At 39.3% G+C, this 14,024-nt stretch overlaps 1 protein-coding gene across 1 annotated transcript in view; it reads right to left on the bottom strand.

Annotated features, from left to right (window-relative positions):
* The window catches only part of LOC127374465 (protocadherin-1), a 191,222-nt gene extending 189,536 nt beyond the window's left edge, over window positions 1–1,686 (bottom strand). Inside the window, exon 1 of the mRNA XM_051419795.1 lies at window positions 1,011–1,686. The gene's annotated coding sequence lies outside the window, so the exon portion shown is untranslated. The remainder of the gene's footprint in view (window positions 1–1,010) is intronic.
* Between the last annotated feature and the right edge of the window lie 12,338 nt (window positions 1,687–14,024).

Below are 14,024 nucleotides of genomic sequence, written 5' to 3'. Positions count from 1 at the left end.
AGCAGCAGAGGGAAGGAGGAAGCTGGACGGACTGGACGGACTGGATTCCCCGGTGGTGACGCGTGCTTTGCTCGGTGGCTGTGGCGGATAATCACCATCCCCTGCCTCCCCCCCCCTTCCCCTCTCTCCCTCACCTTTACACTGAAACTCCCCCGCCTTTATTTGGATTTAAGCTCACGTCAACAGCACACATACAGCAGAAGATACTGGTGGCAGGGTGGTGGTGGAGGGGGGGGGTTAAATGTGAAGCTACAGGTGCCCAGGAGGCCTCAGGTGCTGGGTGAGAAACAGATATGTTGAGAGGCGTTCGCTGTCTCGGTTGTGTGACTGGTTTATGAGCTGATGAATGGCCTGTTGTATTGTTGCCCCCCCCCAGAAGAGTCCCTGAAGGCAGATTAGCTCTAATATTACAGTGGGAAGACAAACCTCTGATTATAATGATGATTTTATATTCTCCTCTATAGCACCGACCTTCCCTGCAGAACTCTTGGATCCATAATGAACCCCCCCCCCACCGTGGTGAGGCTCCCTGTATGCACTATAGGGAGCTCTGCATTGGGGTTAGGAAACCCATGAGTGACCCACAGGAAGCGGGTATTTTATTACTGACAGACATGGAGGTAATGTTGAGGACGGAGGGGATCGATACGGATCAATGGCACTGTAGTGTAATATAGGTAAAGCACCCCATCAGGCGAGATTAGACTCCAGAATATGAACATTTAAAATGGATTTATTTCACCAACAAGTGTTTTTAAAAAGCTCGATGGTCGCAAGAGATTTATGCAACATCGAGTGTTTTTTGTTTTTAATGAATGTGTAAGAGCTCATCCAGGTGGAAATAAAGTGGATTTACTCTTATTTATGGTGCGTAAAGCGGCTCCTACAGTGCAGCAGTGACAGGGGGGGATTTACGGGGAAAATGTTTAAAATGTGTCATAAAAACGGTGTTATGTAAAGATATATAGGGGGTTATCATTTGTGTGTGGTCTGTGGAGAGAAGTTCCTACCTGGACCGGGTGAGAGCCGCGCGGTTCCCCAGCTCTGAGCGCTCCAAGCCCGGCTATAGGCTCCGCTCCTCCTCGGTACCCAGGCGGAGCCGCTCCGGGAAAAAAAAAAAAAAAAAGCCCCGAAATTAATTAACAATCCACGCCGAAAAAGGGACACCGTAAAACAAATCAAACAATCCAGTCGGCCGGGCGGGGGGTAATTATTCCTCCGGATCCTCTCACAATTTTATGTCCAGTTTTACTGTCGTGACCAGCGCTGCGCGTCAACCCGGAGGTCCCTTCCTCTCTCCGGGGGGTGGAGCGGCTGGAGCTGCCAGCCGGACCGCGGGTCACTCACTGCTACTCCGTGAACGGGCGTTACCAGCGGGCAGCAGCAACAGCATCCTCCGCTGATCGGGGGTGGAGGTGGTGGATGTATGGTGGACGGAGCACCGGGACTGGGAGGGGAGGAAGGATAAGAGAAAAAAAAAAAAAAAAGATAAAAACGGTTTAAAAATCACCCAAAGCAAGAAAACACTAGTTCCGGTAGGAGTTGCCAGCAGCGGTCGTCCGGTTAGTTTCCAACCCCGACGCGCGGTCGCTGCTCTGCCGCCTCAAACTCTGTCCTCCTCCCGGTCCAGCACGGAGCAGGTCGCGCGGCTGCACTGTGTGTGATGAGAAAGTGGAGTGATTCCAAACGGCTGCGCTCGCGCTTCCCTCCCTCTCTCTCTCTCTCTCTTGCTTGCTCGCTCTCTCTCTCTCTCTCTCTACCAAGCATTCCCCCCTCCCTCCCTCCCTCCCTCCCCTCTCCTCTCCCTTACAATACACTATACTGAGGGGAGGGAGGGGGGCAACTTCGTGGATTTCCCAACATTTTCTGTCGTTTTTTCCCCCCGTTTGTGAACAACCGGAGCCGGTGCTTGTGCGCTATACCGACTGTATGCGGCAGAGTGAGGCTCGGAGTCACAAGTCCGAGTCTCCATCACCTTAAATTAAACATAAAAAAAGGGGATTAAAAATGCTCACACACACTTTTATTAGACACTTATCCGCCGCCGCACTCTTTGATTCATGCGGTCAAACCACCAACTGTCCGATTTATCTCCCAACATTTCCACACATATACAGTAAATAAATGTTTCTACCTCTATTCATCTCTGTCGGTCTCTACCAAGCCCCCCCCCACACACACACACACACTACACCAAGAGGAGAGAGCAGGAGGGAGGGAGGGGGGCATCCATCCCAACAACTAACTCTTTGTGAACATTTTCTGCCATTTATTTTATCATATATCTGCCGTTCATCACCTTATATTAAACGGGGTTAAAAAAAAAAGCGTTCACACACTCTCTGGTAGGATACTTATCCGCCGCCGCACTCTTTGGTTCACGCGGTCAAACCCCCCCTAACTGTCGGATTTCTCTCCCTCCGTTTCCACACATACATACAGTAAATAAATGTTTCTACCTCCCTCTCTCCCTCTCTCCTTTAATCATGTCTCCCTCCCTCTCTCTCTCCCTCTCTCTCCTCTCCCTCTCTCTCTCCCAGCTCCGTCCTGCCACAGAGAGGCGGGAAGCAGCCGTCTCTCGCGCTCTGAGCGCCACCTACAGGCGGGAAGCGGCACGTGACGTGGCTCGAGCTCAGGCTTGGTTCACTTTTCCCGCCACCGCGGAGCAGCGACAGCAGGGGGGAATGTAACAAAATGGAGTCTACAGTTTGAAGTGGAGTGATGTGTGTCTGTTACTGTAACGACAGTACAACCTGAAACCTGAAATTCATTAGGAAATATTTATTTATTTTTTGTCTAGATTTTGTTTTATTGTTGTCTGAGGCGAGTAAAGTTGACCGGAAACAATAAAAATGAAGATTTATTTTAGAAAATGCTTCCAACAACTTCAGGCTTTAAGAATATAATATTTAAAAATAAACAATAACTTGATAAGGAGATTATTATAGTAAATGAACACAGTACCTGTAGGCAGGGGTCCTTCAGTGGGTTTATCACATACTTATGGAAACAAAATAATTAAAATATACTCAGATTTAAAACAAAATCCTTTAAAATTTGGGGTCCAATGTGTTTTATTTTGTGGGTTCCTTCACATAGAAAATGTTCAGGAGGCTTTATGACTTTTAAATAAACACAGATAGTCATATATTGATCTATATATATACTGTTATTATGGTCAGATCTGTGTTGTTCTGTATAAGTAGAAATACCTCAAAACTCTACTTGAGTGAATGTAATGAGATTTCTACGGAAGCCCATTTGTGCCAATGTGACGGGAAAACAAGATTCAGTACGTCGTAAAACCGAAACCTTCTTAAAATAATCCCTGATTGACGGATATTCCTCCAGTAATATTTACATTTTAGAAACATTGAATAGAAACATCTGTTAATCCATTACACTGCTATCCATTTCTGAGTATCTGTATGTTTCTTCAGGATGTTTTGAACAACAGTCTGTAAGAGGATTTATTGTCTCTTTTGCTTGACATTTCTGAGCAATATTTACTGTAGATACTTTGCTCCCATGCTAATCAAGGTCTCTGTAAATAGCAGTTTGTACTTTTGGTTAATTACAGAGACATCAAGATCACAGAAATGGGAGGTTTGATGGGCGTACTGCGGCTCATGTGCCAGCGTTCACACACCCTTCATTTACATTCCTGATCAAAATATTATATACACTGCAGCACACGTCATCTTAAACCTTGGTACAAGTCAGCATTTCTGTTCAGATTACACGTTAGTACATTTATTTTCTGCAGTAGGTTAGAGTTGCATTGTGAGGTTGTTTTAGTGGCATTCTCAGGATATTTTAAATCCCAATTCTCTGTTTTTGTGCTCCTGCTTGATATAAAAAGAAGATTATCTGCTGTTGTTCCATGTTTCAATTATCATTTGCTTTTATCTTCAGGAAATTAAATGTGCAAATTCTTAATTTTTGTACCTTTTGGTAATCATTATATTTTTGTCATATGAACAGTGAATGTTACTCTTTATTTTCTCTCACTCAGATGCTTCATGTTGAAGTTTACACAATAAACCCAGTAGATAGAAACAAATACAAATAATAAATAAAGATACTGTATGATGGATAAAGGGGATTTTGTTTTACACTTTAATCTGCCCTTTAATTTTTCCCCCAGCCTCCCTCTCGTGCACTCTGTTTATTATCTTTATTATTAATATCTGTCTGATTATATTTATTAAAGGATTATGCAACATGTGAAGGCAATAAAAACAAAACTGTTAAAACTGCTTTAATTTGATTTTGATGGCTGTTGAAAGAAATAATTCAACACATTCTCAATTATATTTATTAAAAATCACTTTATTGTGAGATTTCAGGAACAATATTACAGTTACCATCCATCCGTCTGCGTCATAAACATAATATACGCAGACGCCTCATATCCAGCGTCGCCGCCGAGGGTCTCCTCGCTCCACGGTAGCACCGGAGTCAATCCGAGTCACTACGCCCGTATTCTGTGCAGCTTACGGTTGCAATAACCGGCGCAGTATTGATACCAGATCGCGTGGGATTACCTTTCACAAATTACTGTATATTGTTTGTTGACTTTAAAACAGAGTTTTTCCCAAACTGATGAGGAATAATATCACAGAAGGAAAACCCTGATTGTACAAACTAACCTAAAACTACAACAATAAACTGGGTGGGGTTAGTTTCTGGAAAGTTCTGTTTTATATATATATTGACATGTTTTTTAATTTCTTCTTATTTTTAAGATATAAACACAAGTTATATTGACAGAGCTTCAGTTTCTGATCAACAGCGTCGTCCTGCTTTAGAAGACAACCAAAGAGCTGATAGAAACATGAGGAGAAAACAGTGAATCTGTCCAAAAATAAGCTTATTAAGTCTGTATGATTGTTAAAATACATAAAAACAGAAACAGAAAATTGTATAAAAGTGATTAAAAACATCAGGAAAACTCATCTGATCCATATTCACAGCAAATAATTTGAGCTAATTTTACACAAACATCCTGCAGTTTTTGTTATTATTGAATATAATGTGAAATAATCAGTTTACTCTGTGGATGGAAAACAAACATTTATGTCCTCAGTATGCATCAAACGAAGGGTCTCACCTCTCAGATGTTGGACTTTGGGTCTGAGGAAGTGAGCAGAGTCAGAACTTCTCTCTGAAGCTCTTTTTTTAATTCCTCACTCAGCGACTTCAGTCACTTTCTCCACGTTATTGATCTCTTTATATATATATATATATATATATATATATATATCTCATCTTTTCTTATAAAGCCCCAGAAACCTGCTCTCTTCCCACCGAGCATCAAACACGACCAACCTCTCAAAGAGAGATTTAATTGTATATGAAGGGTTGATATATTAATGGATAAAATATTATTAAAGATAAAATATATATATTTGACTGGATTATCATATCGTTGGTCGGGAGGTTGATGGTGGCGCCCTCTGTGGACAAAAGTGGTAGTGTTTCATTGATTTTAAGGGGAAACCGACCCAGTTGGAAGAGTTTAATATAATTAATATAAATAGTTATACAGAAATATCAAATATTCTCTCTTATGTCTGTTTATGTAGGTCGTATAGAGGCATCAGTATTAACTATATACTCTTTAATAACCAGTTAACAACTACTTATAGGTTTAAAAACATTCTGAACTTAATATTTTGAAGTATTTTTAGATCATCTGTGTACTTCTTTACTACAACTTCTATAAAAATAATAAAGTACAGGCTTGTCACATAGACAAACAAACCTAACAATTAATTGGGAAAATTGATTGATTCTTATGTTTTATTAATTTCTGTCATTTAAAATGTTTGTTTCCTCCAACAGGAGTTCAGGAAATCTGCAGACTAGAAGCAACACGTGACATATAAAAAACAGGAATCATTATAATCCTCCTCAGATAAACATCATTAATCATAAAACAAAGAGAAGCTTTTGGTTCTGCTTCATTGATTAAGAAGAGAGTCGAGGAGAAGAGTTGACTACGAGTCCCAGAGAGCATTTCTGTGAGAAACATCCAATCAGAGTTTCAACAAAGTTAAACTTAATCCAAGTGGTCCAAAGTGAAGGTGTCCGGGGGGGTAACGCTGATAACAATATTAATTATTGAACTGAATTATTGAATTATTAATGCGAGGGAATGAATGAAGTGATTCAATGGTCCAATATATGAAAGTAAGGCACTAAATAAAGAGTCCCGAGTGATGAATCCCACGACCGGTTTGTAATTTCGGGACACAAATGACTCATTTGAAGGAACGATTATTAAAAAAAAAAAGTTCCCTCCAGACACTGAAAGACTGAAAAGGACCCACGTGACCGGAGACCGGGTCCTCGAGACTCACGTTAAACACACGGCCAAAAGTATGTGGACGCCGAGACGCTCCACTCGTGTGATTGATCTTCTTCTGGCCTCTAAATTACCTTAAAACCTTCACACTAAGGTTTAAAAACTGCTAATTAGTGTTATTTATATTTATTAACAATGAATATGACTATAATTAATGAGTGGATTTGTCATTTGTTGGTTTAATAATAATAATAATACACTATATTATATGCACAATGTATTTTACTTTATCTGGTAATAAACTGTTTAAATTATTAATTAATTCTCTTTTAAGCAGAAATTCAGCTCCTGTGGATCTTTGTTCTAGATCATAAGCAACAAAAAAAGGTTTTAAAAAGGTTTAATATGGTATATAAAGTAAATTTACTACTAGAAACCACTAATTTTACCTTGTAGATCTTAAAAACACTTCAAAGTGGACAATAACAAAACTCACCAAAAACCATCTTTGTTAGTCTCTTCACAGTCAGTCCAACAATCAGAGATAAACCTGTTTGTTAGAGAAAAATCCTTTTTATTTAACCAGAAACTTCGTACACAACCAGACTCCAGAGACAAAAACACTCATTTTAAGAGAAATAAACAAAACAACAGAAACAAAATTAAAAACTCACCAGAACTGTCTCTGTTAGTCTGTCTCATGTCTGTCTCACCTACCGTCTGTCCACCTGCTCATCATCAGCAATCTGCACACCTGACTGCCATCAAACAATCAGCATTACCCAGGATAACAATAATAATACATTTTATTTGTAAGCGCTTTTCTGAATACTCAAAGACTCTTTACATAAAATCATAAAAGCAGCGAAAACAGCATCAAATAGTAAAAACACTGAAAACACATTGGACTAAACTAAACATTAAAATCAATGATTTGAACGCTGTAAGGTCGGTGCAGTCACGGATTTGTTTGGGGAGAGAATCATGCACTCTGCTTTCCCCTGGGTAACTTCCCCCTGAGCCTCGACCTCCAGAGAGACACCGTCTCCACGCTCCGCCAGCGCTGCCGGTATCTTCAATAAAAGACTTAAAAGTTTTCACCAACCAATCACCAACTCTGGTTTGGTGGAAATAAATCCTTAATTCACCGACGTAGATGATAAAAACAGCAGTTTCAGTCGGAGCAGACCGGCTATGGAAACAAACCACAGAGAGGCTGCGATACAACACAGGCAGAGGGAGAGAGACACCATGTGACTCTGTGTATAGAGAATATAATGTTAGCTGATGTATTAATGTTTAAATCTTGTATATAAGTCCAGATGAAATGAAAAGAAGTGGAGAAGTGGGTATACTCTCAATGTTTGCCCTTTTTTAACGCAGCCCAGAAAAACGCCCTGTTTTAGAAACAGTGACATGTAAGACTACTCTATTTAGTTTACCCCAAAATCCGTCAGTAGTATTTGCTCATTGTCACATAATTTCTGCTGCTTGATCTCAGGGAGGAAGGATTATGAAATTCCTGAACCAATACTGGCCCACAGACTAGTGAGAGAGTGACTATTCCTTATTCCTGGAAGGACACCTATTCAGTAGTTTCTTTTGTGAACTGTCTTTGAACAGCTGATTGCAACAGATAGCGTGGGCCAGAGTGTGCCACTATTATAAAATGAACATGACTTGATCAGGAGCAGTTTGTAGGTATTACTGGTCACACAGGCAGCCTGCATGAATGGAAAATATAGATGAGGCAAACATGGTGTTTCAGTTATTTTTTGAACATTTATTTAAATAAAATACTTCAGATCTGAATTTGACAATGCATCCTTGTTCATATTTTACCTTAGATTAAAAAAAAAGTAAATCATTCTCTTCCACACATCAAAACCAATCAGATAAACTCAAAGTGCACTGTTGTAAAATTGAAATAAACACTATTTTAGGATAACTCGTTAGATATATATAAATATCATATGATGATTGAACATCATCATTCAAATTATTCAACAGAACAAAATGTAACAAGGAGGACGTTTGTAATTGTCAAATTAAATGTTTGTTTGGATAGCTCGCTTCATCTTACCGGTTCATTACAAATCCTAAAGGCAAATCATTTAAAGTAAACTTGTAAAAGTAAATTTGTCTTTAGCAATATTTACCTCGGCATGACCCGCCCTTCTCCGATTGGCTCATTCCTCGTCATCATACCTAAAGTTAACCAATCTAATCGGTAAAGGCAACGAGTACGAGCCAATTAGAGGCAGAGCAGCGTGGGTCATGGCTTCACCATCCTAGGGTAAAAATGATACTACTGAATGGGACTACACCAGTGGTTGCTTCCAGTGTTTATGCTAAAGTAGGCTAAACACACCCTCTCTGGACTGAATCTGGATAAAACAGCCAACAGGAGGATTTCCCAACATCTCTGCAGCCCGAACCTGGAGGTCAGAGGTCATCCAGGAGCAGCCCCAGGCGGCTCAGCTCCCAGCAGCCTCTCGGTCCTCCAGGCAAGAAGCTGCTTTACATTCAGCCGGCGCGTCTCGTCCCGCTTTGATGAATAGACTGTAATCTGTAATCTGCGGCGGCTACCTGCTGCTAACGAGCCAAATTAATTAGACAGCGACAGTAAACATCTATCGATAAGATCAGATGAAACTTTATTGATCCCTGAGGGGGAAATCGCCGCGTTGTAGCAACAAACGGTAACAGGAAACCACAGGAAGAGGAGGAGGGAGGAAGAGGAGGCGGGAGACACCACGTACAAATAAAACATATATGAAATATGAAATCAGAGCTTTTAGAAGAAGAACAATTAAATGAGTAAAAAAAAAGAAAAAGAGCAACGCTGTGACAGTTAATGAAATATTTGCGGGAGGAGAGAGTGACAAATTGCTCGCACAGTTTACAAATTAGATTAACCTCCAGAGGTTGTGTGTGTGCGAACGAGGAGCATGAATAATGAATCTCTGCTGGAAGTTGATAATATTGAAGCTGTGAGGTGGAGGGTGAGATATCGTCGGATCAAAGACGTTACAACAGTTTGTCCATCACTACTGACAACAACCACAACATCTGCTGTCCTCCAGAGCGGCTGTTCCCAACCTTTTACTTCTCTATCTGTGAGTAAACTGATTAGATTTTATATATATTTCATATTCAATTAGATAATTACAATAACAGTTGAAAGAAATGTGTGATTTTTGAGCAGATTATTTGTTGTTATTATTATTATTATGAGTTTTCCTGATATTTTTAGACACTTTTTATACAATTCTCTGTCTGTATTATTATTTATTATTATTATTATTATTTATTAACAATCATACATATATAATATATAAAATAAGTGTATTTTTGACTACTTTAAAGAGTTTTCTTCTTCCCGACGAGGCTGTTCATCAGAGGATCTGTTAGTAGAACTTCATCTAAACTTTAAAATTAGTGGTTTAATTTAGTTTTCTCCACAGAAATGAATGAAAATTAAATGCGGTTTACATTTTCTTCTTCCCTCTGAAGGTCTGAAACAGGACTTATTCAGACTTTCCCCGTAGCGCCACCATGAGGTCAAATGTTTAATAACCACTAAAAATACTTTAGTGTTATGACACATAATGAAACTAATGACATTCAGAGTAAACTTTATATCTGCTCAACATGTTAGTGGGACTAAAGATTCAATGAGGAATTGTTTCCTGTCGGATTCACTTTGTTTCCCCTTGAAATCAATGAAAGGAGGCGGTTGGAAACACTACCACATTTGTCCACCGGGGCGCCAGAATCAACAACAAAAAGTTTCTCTTAGGGTCTTTAAGGTGTCAGAAGTAAAAATACTCATTGTGCAGAATGACTTCCACAGTTATATAATAATAATAATAGTACACTTTATTAACATAGCACCTTTAAAATTGGGTTTACAAAGTGCTTTTAAAGGGTAAAAACAAACAAAAACAAGAACATCAGTAACAATATACGGAATAAACAATAAAATATAGCAATAAATAAAAAGATTAAACAATAAAAAACTGTTAATAAAAGGATCACAGGCAGAAAAGTATTTTATTATCGAGTTTTTATCACAAACAAATTCACATAAGAACCTTTTAATGTCACCGTGGAGCCAATTTTAAATACATAAACTATATATTATATGTCTTACACAGTGGACCTTTAATTTAATCATTTAAATATAACTCTGAATGTGTCAGATCAACCAGTTAATTCATTAATCAGGTGTCCACACACTTTTGGCCACATAGTGAAACGATGTTTTACACTTAAATCTCTATAAAAACATTTTTACTCGCCGTTATTAAACTCTAAAGATCTAATTCCTCTCCGTATGTGTTCAGTCTCTCTGTGCAATAATCTGCTCTCTGATATAAAAGCACCAAACAACATTTGTAGTGAGGAAACAGTTGAAAAGGCTCCTAATGAGTCACATTATAACGAGGCCGTAAACTACGAGCCGCAGCAATCAGCGCCATTCTTCCCGCCGCCGTCGCCGTGAATGTGATGTTACGGGCAGCAGTGGGGTGTTGATTGAACTTAATATCGTGTGTTGTATGAATATATATCACAAGCTCCAGGAAGAGAAGCTGGTACAATAGTGAATTAATGATGGTTTCTTTTTTAAATTATATTTACTAATTAGAAACCGAGTTTATGTCCTGGAACGGCTGTTTGAAACAAATAATCACAGACGACTACAAAAATACTGAAAATCTGTATAACGCGAGACGGAAACGAGCTCCGTGTTTCGCTCTTTGATGCTCTTGTGTGACGAACTCTTCTGGGATGTTCCAGTTTTCATTGTTTAATCCGATTGATGCAATCTGTGCCGCAGTTTGTACTTTTTATACTCGAAATCACAAACACTGAGTTATTACACAAAGTGTCTGTGATGGTAAACGAAAAGGAGCTGATGTGAATAATTTAAAGAGGATCTGACGCAGCTCTGAAGGACGTGAAAGTCGGTTAAAAGTTTTATTTTGAAAGTTATTTAGTAACATTTCCTGAAAGGTCGTTAATTAATTTCTGTGTTACGAAGTTTTGTCGCAAAATCCCAAAATAAGAACAATTAAAATGAGCTTTTATTTATTTATTTGCTGCATTTTTAAATTAATTTCAAACATTCACCGCCCAAAAAAATGTCCATATATTTATTTAACTACTGATTTTAACTTTTCCTTTAGCAAAATAAATTTCTATTGTGTAACATCTTTAACTTAAAATTTATAAACGTTATATGAATGTATTAAATCATCTTTTAAATACATTATTTATTTAATATAGTGTTATTTCCTGCTGTTGTAACTAATTTCTAATTAAACAGGCTTCTGTTTGGACACCTGTGTTTGCTTTGTGGTACATTTTAAATAAAATTAAGAATTTTATGATAAAATAAAATGTTTTAGAGTTGAAAGTGAATATTTTTGTCAATACTTGAGATCTACAAACGTTTTCGCTCAGCAATAACCTATTGACTTCAAAATAAAAGCCCTCTGGTGAATCCAATATCATGTATAACCTATTGATTTCAAAATAAAAGTCCTCTGGTTAATCCAATATCATGTATAACCTATTGATTTCAAAATAAAAGCTCTCTGGTTGATCAAATATCATGTATAACCTATTGACTTCAAAATAAAAGTCCTCTGGTTGATCCAATATCCTGTATAATCTGCTCACTTCACAATAAAAGTCCTCTGGTTGATGTAATATCCTGTGAACCGGGTCCTGATGCGTTCATGGCTTCGGGACACATCAGTATCCAGAAGAACCTTCAGAAACAGGAAGTGAGGACTCTCAGCTTGGAGGTTTCACGCCACTTGAGCGTTCAGGGGCGTCTCAGGGGTCGCTGGGTCCATCAGCGACGGCAAGGACGTCGCCACGTGAAAGCGTCCTCGGGCGGAGCCCCACGCGCTAATGGTTCCAAGGTGACATTTAGATAAAGGTGAGAGGGAAAAGGTTCAGTAAACCCGCCGTCGACCTTTAACCTCCCCCCGTCCAGGTAGTCAAAGCGCAGCCAGCGAGCCTGACATTTCCTCCGCGGAGCACTTTATTCAGCTAATTAACCCGTTAGCCGGATGACCTGCAACACAAAAGGAGGACGGAAGAAAGGATGAAGGAGAGGAAGAGGAAGGTTTGTCCTCAGCTCTCTAACAAACTGCTCACTTAAACCTTTTTATTCTCTACGTACGGCAGAGACACTGTGCGATACTTCCATTACAAGTCTTTATTACGCCCAAAAGCCAGGAGGAGGCCGTCTATGTTCTCCGGACTCTTTAATGTGAAAGGAGTGTTTTATTTCACAATAAAAGACAACTCAGTGTTTCCTCTGATATACTATATATTACTGATATAAACTGATGTGTTCTCTGAGAGCTTTAATAATAATAATGCAGCATGAGAGCATTTAGACACATTTTGTCCCACTACCACAATAAAACTTCTAATAATAGCCCAGGCTTTTATTTGCTTAAATCACTGAACTCCCCCAGCCTTTATTGGGGACGGGCGTTCATTTCCTTTCTCATTAAACTCTTGTTCAGCAACAGTGGAATTACTATCAAATCTCGCTTCTCCTGAGTTTTGTTTATACATCCAAAGAATTTCTATAAAATCCAGACCAGGCTTGTAACGGAGACCTGCCTTTTATTTGGGACCCTGCTTTTATTAAAAGTTTTACAGTATTTTATCCTCTCGTTCCTCTTTAAATGGGACTTTCCTCAGGTTCCTCTTCGAGTCTCAGCGAGAGACGTAACATTGAACACCGACGCTACTCCGGTGCTCTGAGCGCCCAGTCCGAGTCATAGTACAGGCGCGAGTGGTGTTCAGTTGGTTGCAATCTGCCACTTCACCACTAAACACTGTGACAGAATCCCACTCAGTTTTTATTGTCAAGTTTTAAAATAATAAATCAGTGGATCACGACATTAATTAATTTGTTCCAAAAAATGTGACAAAAGTTAAAATATTCGAATCCTGATGGTCAAACTTTATTAAATTCACATTATTCTTCTCACGACAACTCAAATAAAATCAAAAACCAAACTTCACAGCCTCCCTCTGATTTACAAACCTCATGGTTAAAAGTCAAATTCTTGATTAAATATTTCTGCTCAAATCAGTTCTGTAGAATCAGAAGAATTAATGCTGCAGGAGTTATTTTAGGTTTCTTAAACTGGATGTGTGCTCTCTTTTGTCCTCAAACATTTTGGGACCTTGTTGGAAATAGTTTTCACCTTTTATCATTTGGATTTTTGTTTGATAATCAATAAATAAAATCAATCAATAGCTTGTTTGTTACTTCCTGTTATATTTCACAGTGTAAAAACACCAGAATGTTCCTTTAATGAGCTGGAATAAAGTTTAACAGAAGCAGCTTTATGTGACTGCCGTTTGTCTCGCTGTTTTACGGTAACCATGGCGATGTGGTGGCGAGGGCACGAGGGGCAGGCGAGGGTTTCGGGGGGTTGTGTGTTTAAAAAGGTGCTTTTCAAGCGTGCAGATCAGCATTAATTGCTGAGCAGAGAGACGACGAAGTGGCTCAATTAAAGGGACGGCGGGTCAGCCAATCACACAGCAGGAATATCACCGGCGAGGTGGTGATGGGCGGGGACGTGGTCGACAGCGTCTGACCTGGCGGGACGCCACGGAAACACAGACAGGTGTACACACATTGGTTGTCCTACTGTTGTTTGTCAGGTGACCT

Source organism: Dicentrarchus labrax, unplaced genomic scaffold (assembly GCF_905237075.1).
Source record: "Dicentrarchus labrax unplaced genomic scaffold, dlabrax2021, whole genome shotgun sequence".
In the NCBI taxonomy this organism is placed as follows: Eukaryota; Metazoa; Chordata; class Actinopteri; family Moronidae; genus Dicentrarchus; species Dicentrarchus labrax.
Note: the sequence above shows the minus strand (reverse complement) of the source record. Positions and strands in the feature narration are given on the sequence as shown.